The sequence below is a fragment of the Cotesia glomerata genome, linkage group LG3, assembly GCF_020080835.1.
Source record: "Cotesia glomerata isolate CgM1 linkage group LG3, MPM_Cglom_v2.3, whole genome shotgun sequence".
NCBI lineage: Eukaryota > Metazoa > Arthropoda > Insecta > Hymenoptera > Braconidae > Cotesia > Cotesia glomerata.
In genome coordinates this window covers 29411255-29424785 of record NC_058160.1, presented here as the reverse complement: position 1 = coordinate 29424785, position 13531 = coordinate 29411255, and the positions used below count along the sequence as shown (strand labels likewise).

General features: G+C 26.6%; 1 protein-coding gene across 9 annotated transcripts in view; it reads left to right on the top strand.

The window, feature by feature from the left end:
- LOC123261494 (cAMP-specific 3',5'-cyclic phosphodiesterase) overlaps nt 1–13531 on the top strand; it is a 131419-nt gene that overhangs the window by 74865 nt on the left and 43023 nt on the right. The window lies entirely within an intron of this gene.

Here is a 13531-nt window from a genome sequence, read left to right as displayed (position 1 = left end):
TATGTATATATGAAAAATATATCAAAAATGCATGTGGGTAGTCAAATGAAAGCTCTTGATGAGTGTAACATCATGATGAGCTTATATCTTTAAAAACGTCAATAGTTAAGAAAGTATAGTGCAATTTAACAAATATCTTATGAAATATGGACATTTTGAAGGATATAAGCTCATCCCGATGTTACACTCTTCAAGACCTTTCATTTGAGTACCCACATCAATTTTTCATATATTTATATATATTATATGCATATATGTATATATGAAAAATATATCAAAAATGCATGTGGGTACTTAAATAAAAGCTCTTGATGAGTGTAACATCAGGATGAGTTTATTTCTTTAAAAATGTCAATATTTAAGAAAGTACAGTGCAATTTCACCAAAGTAGCTATTTAATAAAAAATTTTACTTATTTATAGTTATTTAATTATATTAGTGGAAAAAAATTATAAGCATTTAAAAAAAGTTTCGAGTTTTTTTTTAGTGAAAAAATTTTAATTTAATACAATTTTGTATTTTTAAAATAAGTAAATAATTGTGAAAAAAAATATTTAAATTCTGACGTTTTTCTCAGTCTCAAAACTTGACTAGAATATTTCGGTCCTGAAATTGATGATTTAGAAAAATTTCAATTTACATGGAAATTAAACTGACAAAAATTAACATTTAAATAAAATTTCTAAACTGACACAGTGGAAAACTTTTAATATCACACGGATGTCGGGTTACATAAGCTCGGAATTAATAAGAATTAACATATTCTATAAAATATCACTATTAATTACAGTCAAAATCAATTGACGTGCAAAAAGTGGCGGGTAAATTATAGGAATAGGTTTTGCCTTCTACATTGTATAACGCAGAAAAAATAATAGAGGTTAGACAGCCAGTGAGATAACGAGCTCTTGTTTTCTGTCCCGACCCTTGCACATCTAGAGACAGACAGAAGCTGACAACCAGAGGTAATGCACTGCAGCGTTGCTTTCCGAGGTCGATCTGTTATTTTAATCGAAAATACACGTTCACATTCTCGTGCATACATTTTACTCATACGTCGACACATTACCGCGCAAATTGAAGAAGACCCGCACATTACGTACATCTTATTAGCAATTCTAAAATAACAATACCGTTTTATGTATATTTAAAAGCTAACTACGCGATTTACGATAATAATAATTATATTAATAAATTATAATAATAAAATTCTGTCCTCTGAAACGTCGATTAAATATTAAACATAAAGCAAAATTTAGATCCATTTTTTGATATGCTAATCACGACATAAATTTACAATTATCTGATTGACATTTCACCGGGTCACTGTGAATTGATAATTGACAGTAATGTTCGTTGTAGTTACTCGGAAAAAAATTTACTGAGTGGATAATTTTTCATTCATTAAATATTAAATATTTCCGGACAAAAATTCACTCCGAAAAAGATTTTATTTAAATTAATAATAAAAATTTTGCGTAATATTTTTTTGTTTTTTTTTAATTGATTGATTGATTGATTGATTTTAATGAATAAAAAATACAAAATTAAATATGACATAAATTTTTTGAAATATTTGTTAGTAATTTGGCATACAAAACTTGTTTGAGCAAAATAAAAATTTATTTTAGTAAAAAAATTCCCTGCAGATATTTATCGGATTAAATTTCATATTCACTCCCAATTTTTTATCGTGTAGTTTTATAGAATATAAAAAAAGGAAGAAAATTTTCAGAATTTATAAACAGGAAGGGTAGGCCAAAATTTGTGTGGAAGGAAGTAAAAATAATAATAAAGACACCCGAGATTAGTTGACAAACGCGAAAATTATTCACGCTCCGACGTTATGATAAATATTTTTGTTTATCATCACGATAAATCCACAATAACATAATAAGATAAAATGCTTTCGCTAAGTCAAGGCTTTGATGACAACTTAGAACTGGCACGGGACCGAAATCAATAATGAATAATGAAAATCAGATAGTTACCGGTTACACTGTCGTGGGTGAATAATTAAACTGTCGACGGTGCAGAACCGAAAATGTGGAGCAGTTTCAATTTTTTTTCAAATGACTGATTTATTAAGATTTTATTTGACTTTGAAAACTTACTTACTGATTTTTGATACTAAAAAATAGCAACTTTACATAGAAAAAAAAATTAACTTGAATCAAGAACATAATTTTGAAGTTTCATTCACGGAAAAAAGAAAAATTACATTATAAATAGTAATAAGTGTCGTTTTTTATAAAAAAAAATTAGAAAAATTGTATAGTTAATTTATAATAAGTTTTTAGGCTGCATTAGAAAATGCTCTATCTCTAGATACATAATTAAGAAATGACCTTGTATCTTGTGAACTGTTGACATTTTTAAAGATATAAGCTCATCCCAATGTTACACTCGTCAAGATCTTTCATTTGAATACTCACATCAATTTTTCATATATTTATATATATTATATATATATGTATATATGAAAAATATACCAAAATGCATGTGGGTACTCAAATGAAAGCTCTTGATGAGAGTAAGATCGAAATGAGTTTATATCTTAATAAATGTCGATAATTAAGAAATGACATTATATCTTGTAAAATAATGATATTTTTAAAGATATAAGCTCATCCTGATGTTACACTCATCAAGACCGTTCATTTGAGTACCCATATCATTTTTTTATATATTTATATATATATATATGTATATATATATATATATATATATATATATATATATATATATATATATATATATATATATATATATATATTTATATATATATATATGTATATGTGAAAAATATATAAAAATGCATGTGGGTACTCAAATGAAAGCTCTTGATGAGTGTAACATTGAAATGAGTTTATATCTTAAAAAATGTCAGTTATTAAGAAATTACATTGTATTTTGTCAAATAACGATATTTTGAAAGATATAAGCTCACTTCGACATTACACTCATCGAGACCTTTCATTTAAGTACCCACATCATTTTTTCGTATATTTATATATTTTATATTTATTAATATATGAAAAATATATAAAAAATGCATGTGCCTACTCAAATGAAAGCTCTTGATGAGTGTAACATCGTGATGAGCTTATATCTTTAAAAATGTCAATAGTTAAAAAAGTACAGTGCAATTTAACAAAAGTCATTATTTAAAAATTTGGAAAATCCAAATGAGCGTGCCTTAAGCGCTCATGTCATACATAATTTATTTAGATCATAACAAAAATTATTCGTTTTTAATTTGAATTTTCTCGCGAGTAGTATTATCCCCTCTGTAGATCGAACTAAAGAAAAATTTTAACACATGATAAAACAGTTAGTAATTATACCATCATGTATGTATAGTTTCTGCTTGTTTATAGTTATTTCGATTCTGTTTATGAAAAATAATATATATGGCTGCCGAAATCGCAGAAAAAGTCACCGAACTGACAATCGAAAAAAATTAACTGTATCTAAACGGAATTATTTTGACACGCAATTTTCACAAGGGTTTTGATAAACTTCCTCAGAAATAAAACAAAAAAAAAATTAAATCGTGAAACTGATTTTTGACAAAATTGTGGTGTTATCAAGCCCATAGCTCCCGTGACTACCACGCTCTTATTCATTTAATTCATCAGAAAAACGAGTTTTTTCTGAGAAATCTTATTTAATCGATAAGAAAATTTTTTTAACGTGTTCTGTAGTTGTTATTATTTATTTCAATATGCTTTTTATCCATAATTTTTTCCGTTTAAATTATGAAAATCACGTTTTAATCGAAATCACGATTTTTAGGCGAGAGTAGAGCATACCTACGCACTTCGCGCTTAAGGCATGCAATAAAGCAAAATTTTATTTATTTATAGTTCACAAGTCGCGGCAGTCACATAGTGACTGCAAGGTTGCTAGTTCTCATAAAATTTGTAATAATTACAATCTTAAACTGTAATTATTCTATTTTTATGTTTTTCCGTATTGTCTTGAATTGAGACGAAAAATTCTTGGATTGAGAAAAAATTTTTAGTTTAAGAATTTTTTTACTCAAATCAAGAATATAGTTCTTCAAAATTATTTACTTAATTCAAATAAATGTATTTTCTGGTTATTCCAGTTAAAAAATATTTTTTTAGTCGAAAGATCTGGTAGTGTTTGCGCCAACTTGACATTTTAAACACCTTGATACCATTAAAATTAGTAAAAAGAAAACTATAAATCTTATGAATCATCAAATCGATAAAAAGTTGACTCACATTTGGAGTTTTTCCTTTGTTAAAGTCTCAAATGTGACAAAGCTAGGCAATCGGAGATAACAAATAACGTCGACAATGAAGAACCCGACCCCCGCGTTAGTCAATATAAATTGTACCAAGTCATAGCGTAGAAGTATGTTATAAAGAAAAAATATTGCTCCTGTAACAACAAATGGATGTCATTTGGCGCTCTTCCAACAATATGAGCAGCCCCTTGTGAATTCCGGTTATATTCATCCAGCGATAATGCCTTTTGGATATTCTCTTCAAAGTTGAAAGCTCATCTATCCGACCTACCTCATATACACACACATACACACATGTTGTAAACGTCTTAATAGTTCTTTAACCAGATGGTTAAACACAATAATCGAACAAGTGTTTTCGAAACATTATTCCCGAGTTGAAACTGGCTACGTAAATTTAAATTTATAACCGTAATTACGTCTAAACATAAGTTGAATCATCTCTTTAACTTTAATTCAAGTACTCAACTTACCTGCAACATTAAATAAACTCTGACGTACTGTTAGAGGTTGTAAATTTTAGAAGACGCTTGCATACTGTTGCTGTTAGTTGATCATAAAAATTAATTTCTTGGTTCAAAAGTATTTATTTTATAAATGAGAAATAAATGTTACAATTTAAAACACATATAGCACGCTAAAAAAAATTGAATCAAGTAAAATTTATTAAAAGCAAAAAAAATTTCTTAGTTTAAGAACTTCTTAACTAAAACCAAGATGAAATTCTTCAAAATTATTTATTTAATGCAAGTAAATTTTGTTTTTTGGGTAATTTTGTTATAATCGATGAGAAAAAATATTTTTTTTCAATAAAATCGGCATTTTTGTAATAAGAAATTAATTTTTTGGAAATTCTAAACAATATTATTTCTTAAGGGGGTCTTCTAATTTTTGAGCATTTTTTTGGGATTTTTTTGTAAAGACCAATGAAGAGATAGAACTTTGAAATTTTTACCATTTATTTATACATATTTCAAGAATATACAATTAAATTTTTAGCTAAAAATATTCAATAGTATTAAAGTTACAGTGGTCTGAAGACACTTTACTGAATAAATCAAAATTAAAAAAAAAAAACTTTCTAAACTAAAAAAAAAAACAATTTTGGACAATAATTTTCAAGTAACCTACACGGAAAGGACAAGATGACACTGGATATCATCCCAGATTACACTCAGTGAAAAAAATTTTCAGATAGTAGCTAGTATAATCCAGATTACAATGAGTATAATCCAGATATCGCTCAGTATAATCTGGATAATACCAGCTACTATCTGAAATTTTTTTCACTCAGTATAATCTGGGATGATATCCAGTGTCATCTTGTTCTTTCCGTGAATCTAAAATTGTTTTTTTTCCAAATTTGAAGATTTTATCTCGAAAAAGTTTACTGTGAGAAAAATTATTATTTCTTCAGCTAAGAAATAAAATTTTTAACAAACTAATTTTTTGTTTATTTTTTTCAAAAGAAATTTTTTCAGTGTACCAAAACTGTAATGGTAAAGTGTGGTACATGACACATCCACATATGTATATATATTAGGACAGCTACGTCAGTGAAACGATCAATAGAACTAAACGTGTGAGTTGGCAATTCCACTGTTTAGTTGTATTGTGTTGTAGCGCATAACATATAACAGCTTTTGGCTAGTTTCTGGTCCAATTGTACCAGCCTACTTGCGTGCCCTCCACAACTACGCGGTTAGTTAGTTAGTCGGTTATACATCGTATATTATACATATGGGTATGTGTGCACAACATTGTTATATTATGTTACGTTACACAAAGTCGTGTACTGTACGCCGGTCCTCTGTATAGAATATGCAGCAATGTTTGTTATGTCAGCTGAGGAAAGGAATCGATTAAAAAGCATGCCAAGATCACTAAACACTAAAACGCATTAAACACTAAAACCAACACTTAAAACTTACGACCTACTTTGTTCCCGCATTTGTTATGCTATCTCATTGATCGTGTGCTGGTGTTATTATTTTTATCATTACAATCATAGAACTCTATCATGATAATGATAATCATAAGTGTAATCGCGGATTTCCATGCACTTGAAAATTTTTAGTGAAAAGAACTGAATTTTTTAGGGAAAAAGTTTTGATTTCAGCACAGAAAGAAAAATTTCTTGACTGGAGAACAAAATTCTTGGCTCAAGAAAATTTTCGGACGCCTTAAGGAAGACCGAAGTTGTTTTGGCCGAAGTAAAAATTTTTCTTGAAATTCTATTCTTGGTGGAGGTCATTTTTTCTTAATTCAAATTATTATAAATACTTGATACAATAAATTTTTATATTTGATCAAGATTTTTAGATACTTTAGGGAAGCAGCGCCACTTACTTCTGAGAAAAAAATTTTCTCACCTTGAGAAAATTTTTCTCTTGAATATTTGATACCCATTTAATAATATTTTAGCGTGCAATTATACATATTAAATGAAAAAAATGATGAAATATTATTTGATCTTTCCATTTGACATGTTAATCAATAAAAATATTAATGAAAATTTACTTCTATCTTTATATTTACTTTTTTGGAGCAAGAGAGAAATTTTCTCGAGACAAGAAAATTTACTTCTATCAAGAACTAAATTTTTTGGATTAAGAGACTGAGTTTTCTCGAAACAAGAAAATTTTCTTGACTGGAGAACAAAATTCTTGACTCAAGAAAATTTGTCGGGTGCCTGAAAGAAGACCGAAGTTGTTTTGGCCGAAGTAAAAATTTTTCTTGAAATTCTATTCTTGGTAAAAGTCATTTTTTCTTAATTCAAATTATTATAAATACTTGATACAATAAATTTTTATATTTGATCAAGATTTTTAGATACTTTAGGGAAGCAGCGCCACTTACTTCTGAGAAAAAAATTTTCTCACCTTGAGAAAATTTTTCTCTTGAATATTTGATACCCATTTAATAATATTTTAGCGTGCAATTATACATATTAAATGAAAAAAGTGATGAAATATTATTTGATCTTTCCATTTGACATGTTAATCAATAAAAATATTAATGAAAATTTACTTCTATCTTTATATTTAATTTTTTGGAGCAAGAGAGAAATTTTCTTCTATCAAGAAAACTTCTATCAAGAACTAAATTTTTTGGAGCTTCGAGGCTGAATTTTCTCAAAACAAGATTTTCTTGACTTAAATAAATTTTCTTGGAACAAGATACGTATTTCTCAAAACAAGAGAGTTAATTTTGTCTTAATAAGTGAAATTTCTTGTCAAAAAAATTTTTTTTTGCTCAAGAAAATAATTAGGAAGAAAAATATTTTCTTGGCTCAAATGAACCTTTTTTTCTGTGAGATAAAAGATTAAATTTTAAATAAAATTTAATTTTGAATTTGTCAAAATAAATTTCAGTATTAACTAAATTTTGTTTAATTAATATCCGTAATTATTCAGTGAATTTAAGTGTCAGACCATAAATATCATTTGGAATACAGTTAACAAATAAAATTTTAATTACCGCTACTTTATTATGATTTATTTGATGAGGATTATTATTATTATTGTTATTTGCTCCAGTGATTAATAATTATAGCTATATTTACAGTATTTTATCGGGAATGAACGAGTAGCGCTCTAATTAGGTATTTATTTAAATTAAAAATAATATTACCTGAAGCTTGGCAATAACATTGTCTCTGACATTAAAAAATATATTACGGGTAAAAACAAAATAATGCTTATATAAATATATACACGGATCTTCATCATGTATACTAATTAATGAATTCAACTTTGAGCACCGTGGAGCACGAGATTGCCGTCACGGGAAAATAACTAAACGAACGACGTCGCTTCAGGGCAGATTTTATGATGGAAAACTGTCAGTAACAACAACAACTTACCAATATAATATACACACCTACAAACAGTCCAATGTTCAAAAGCGAATGCGAAAATTCATCAATTTCATTAATTTAATTACTTTTTTTCTCGTTAACTTGCTTTTCTTTTTTATTTTCCAAAAGGTAAAATGATAACTGGAGTTTCTTTTTAATAAAATTACACCAGTAGGAATATTTCAGTTTAGTTGAATTTTCACAAAAGTTTCGAACTTGTTCAACCAGAAAAATTATATTTATCCTCTGAGAGTAACTTTGCGTAACTTTAGAAGAGCGACATTTAGATACTGCTTTTGAATTAATATAAACTCAAGTTTGTTGACTCGAGTCAGAAATTCAATATTGCACTTTGATCTATAAGTGAAATTTTTGGCAAAAATAAAATGACTCTTTTTTGATGAAATTACAAAAGTTAAAAGTTAAATTAATGTTCAGAATTTTAAAAGATCTTCAATTAGAAACTAACCCAGATATTTTGGTGTTTACTTAGAAAAAGTTCGTAAAGTCTTGAAAGATAGAGCTTCACTTAATCTCAATCTAAATCCAGTGAACCTTTTTCAGCTTAACCCAATAGAACTACAACGACAAATTGGACTTATAGAGATAAGAAAGGAGCTAAATGAGTCTCTAATGAATGAAAGTTGCGCAATAAAAAATCGTTTAATTAACATCTCTATCTTCACCTTTATCTCAAAGGAAATTTGTCTTTAAATTATGGTTATAATTTGGGAAATTTACTGTAAGAAACTTCAAAATACACAAAAATCGATCACCCCTTTTCCTTCAATTAATTATTTATTTATTTATTAATAAATAGGTTTAAATGCCAAGGCGTGAAGCCGAATGGCAAAAATGATATACACTGATAGAAGGATTTATTTGTATTAAATAAGATTTGTTAATAGTTAACAAATCATTTATTAGAGACCACTTTTTAGTATTAAATAAATATTTCTTAGTATTTAAAATGATTTGTTTGTATTTAATAAATCTGATATTCATTTATTGAATATTAATAAATCTTTTTAAATAATAAGAAATATTTGTTAAGGACTAACAAGTGGCTTCTAATAAATGATTTGTTAAATATTAACAAATCTTTTTAACTATAAACAAATCCTTCTATCAGTGTATCGACGTTCTAATTAACAAATTGTCTAACTCTATTTTAGAGAATGATTTTTCTGTTTGTACGAAAAAACAATTGATTCAAAATTTAATACTCTAAAAAACCATTTAATATCATTAATATCTAATAGAGGTATAATATTTTGGTTTGGATCATCTAAATAATTTATAATTGGAGTATTGTTCTATCAAAATTTAAAAAAATTACCCTCTAAAATAATAAGGAGTTAGACAAATTGCTAATTAGACCGTCGATATATAAAATTATACTTCACATAAGTACAACTAATACATACATATTAATAATATAGAATTTACATGATAGCTTAGAATATAAAATTTACATAATATTAAAAAATACATGTTTTTAAGTATTACAAATTAATCATTTTAGCCAGCTTATTATTTTATTGTTATTCGAGATTTATAAGAAAATAGAATACTTTCATTTTAAAAGATTTTAAACCAAGAGAATTAAAAATTTTAGGTAAATTTTGCCAAAACTGTATAGCTGATACACATTAAAAAATTTTGCGTCAAAAAATTTAGTATTAAATATTTAACACTATTATATGTAAATTTAACACTTATTCTGTTAAATTAACACAAAAAATTTTTAACAATATTATGTGTAAATTTAACACTTATTCTGTTAAATTAATACAAAAAAGTGTTAAATATTTAACATAAAAATTTTTAATACAAAATTTGTTGACGCAATGACGCAAATTTTTTATGAAAATGAAGTTAGCCGGCTTTTTAAAATTTTTATAAATTTTTTATTGAAAAAATTTTCATTAAAAAATTTTTAAAAAAATTTCACATGTAAAAAACTTAAAAAACTATAAAAAACAAAAATTTTTAGACGTCTGCTAACTTCAGTGTCATAATTTTTTTACTGTGCATGACAATTTCATATTCTAGAAAAATTATTTGGAACATTTTTTATAAACGAACAATTGATACAATACTGAATGAATTTTTTTCATTTTTTCTACGAATAAAAATGTAATAATAGAAACAGGCTGAGATAAATGAAATAATGAAAGCCAAGACGTAAATATAAATTGAATGAGATTCTGGATTGAAAATGTCTACAATAGAACTTTTATTAAAATTTACAATCTTTTATGATTTATTTAATTACCAGACTACCCTTTTAGCTTTTAAAGCAAGTTTATACATCGAGTTACTTCAATTATAAATTTTAAAGGATCGAGTCCAAATAATCCACCCTTTTACGAGCAAACTTTGTAGCGGTCTAAAATTTTTTTAGCAAAAAAATATTTTCATATCTATTTTTATTTTTATATTTATACTACATTTCAGCTTTGAGGGACAGACCCGAGAGGATTAAATAAAATAAACAAACATTCGACTTAACAAAGGAATTTACTTTTTAAATAATAAAACAGTGAGTGGTAAAAAATAGTTACAGTTTTAAAATAACTTTGTAACTAGAGTTAGAGTATAGCGAAAGTTTCAATTCTCTGGTGTCTCAAAGGACAGCTTCAATACGTTCCTCGTTCATTGAGTTTAAATTAAAGTTTCATGGCACAAGAATGGTATATAGAGCCGCAACGGAAATGCCGCGGCCATCCGTCTTGCTCCCTCGCAAACAAGGTTAATCTCATTCAGGACTCCTTCACCTGTTATATGTTATGTCTTTTGTCTCGCCCTCGAGTACTTCCAAATCTAACCTCACTGGAGAATAGACAATTCTCATTATTGTTATTATTGTCTATTTCATTAAGAGAACAAAATTAATTTTTTCTCTGGATTATTTACACAGAATAAAAAATTAACTTTAATCAAGAGAAAAATTCTTGAGCCAAGAAAATAATTTTGAAGAGTTTTATTGTCTTAAATCAAGAGGAAAATTTTTGGAACCAAGTAAATTTATTAGTTTAAGAATTTTTTTATGCAAATCTAGAAAATTAAATCCTTTAAAATTATTTACTTGGTTCAAATTTTTTTTTTTAAAACAATTTATATTTTTACCATACATTTTTTATGGCTTATTTATTTATATTTTAAGAGTACATAAAAAAATATTAAAATTTCAGCAAATTATGCGTAAAAAATGTTTTCTCCGGGATATTTACACAGAAAAAAATTAATTTTAATCAAAAGAAAAATTCTTGAACCAAGAAAATAATTTTGACAAGTTTTATTGTCTTAAATCAAGACGAAAAATTATTAAATTAAATAAAATTTACTTAAAATAAGGAAAATTTCTTAGTTTAACAATTTTTCTACTCAAATCAAGATTAAATTCTTCAAAATTATTTACTTGATTCAAATTAATTTTTCTTCTGTGCAGAAGCCCGAAATTCGAGCATTTTTTTGAGGACATAAAAAAAAAGCAATTGATATTTTTAACATAAATTTTTTTATGTCTTATTTATTCATATTTAAAAAAAAAACGTTAAAATTTAGTAATTAAATTTAATACAATTGAAATTTCTCTTTGAAATAATTGTTAATTAAGCATTGCAACATTTTACCGTCAGCCACTTTCAATTTAAAATCTGATTATAATTTTTTTTCGGTAAAAAGTCACAGTATGAATTATTTCCACAAGAATTACCAATTTTCTCGAACACAGAACCTCGTAAAGAGATCCATTTTTTGCACTAACCGTAAACCCAGTTTTCCGATAATTGTACTGTATATAAATCCGAAAGAGCCAATACGATTTTAATAGTTTTCTAAATGAAGCCTTACACTCGAGAAACGACCTTCACTCGCGTTTTTACGTTTAATTCCGCGGCAATTTAGCAAACATGAAAAGTCGCTCTTAAAGCTGACCTTTGTCAAACCGCCCCTATTCCCTATTTGAGCGTTACGACCTACATGACGACTGCTTTCGTTAACATAAATGCTTAAATAAAGTAATTAATATCGATCCTGCGATACGATATAAAATACACGATACAATGTACTTAGTGGCTGAGGTTATTAATATTAAATATAATACAACAAATAAATTAAGCCTCTAATATTGTTAGGCACTGATAATGAGCTTACCTCAAACGTTAACGAAATTTATCAACAATAATGGATCCTACGGATGAATAGAGATAAATTATCAAGTCAAAGATGATATTAATGCGTCGCATATTTAGATAAAACTCATTATAAATTTTTCCATTGATACAATTGTTTACTTAAATGTAAAAATAGAATATAATTGGTGATCATTTATAATTGTTGAGCACTAGGCAATCAAAGAGATATCAAGCAACAATCAACAACAAGCTATAGATAAGATAAATGGCTCTCAAATATAATACATACCTATGTATAAATATAAATATACAAATAAATTGTCGTGTCTCGTGGCACGAGGCCATTATCAACATCTCAGTGACAGTTCTAAACTTGGATTCGCATGTAGGCTCACACTATATTCGATTTTATTCTTACAAAGCCGTCGTTAAAATCTTACATTCCTCATTCTTGCTTATCTTTAGATTATTTTTACACCCAATCTTATATTTTATTTTTTTATTTCACTTCATCGTCTACGAAAACGAGTTAAGCCTTTGTGACGCAAAAAAGAAACAGGAAATCCACGGAATAAATTATTTTATAAATATTAAAAATATTCCGAGTGCATCGCTTGGTCTATTTATTACTCGAGAGTACAAACGGGCTTATAAATAAGCCTTTGAGCTTATATATTTTTATTATTATTATTATTATTATTATTATTATTAAGTCATTACTCTTTGGGAGCTAGCTCTCTTTGGTGGGTTTTCCTTGAATAATCCAGATGCTTGGGTATACTCTATGAATAATTACTGGTTTCTGTCGAATGTCTAAAAAATTATCTAAAAAATATTTTGTAAAATCAACACAATCTTTGTGTTAACTCTTATGTTAGTTATGAATTTTACATCTTAAGCTTTTAAAAAAAAATTAATTAATTAAATGCACTCACAACTAACTTTCTTTTGAGTTAAAAAATAACGATTCGAGAGCTTAAGATAAAATATTGAATTTTTTTTAAGTTATTTATATAAATACACCGCGGTGCCTCCATGAAAAAAAAATATATGTCGAAATACATGAAAAATATATTTTAAATATATAAATTATATGTATAGTAAATATATTTTTAATAACTAACTTTTGGCCAATTTTCATATATATTTTAGATATATCTACGTTCTAATGAGCAAATTGTCTAACTCCATTTTAGAAAATCTTCTATTTGTACGAAAAAAAATAATTAGTTAAAAATTTATTATCACTTT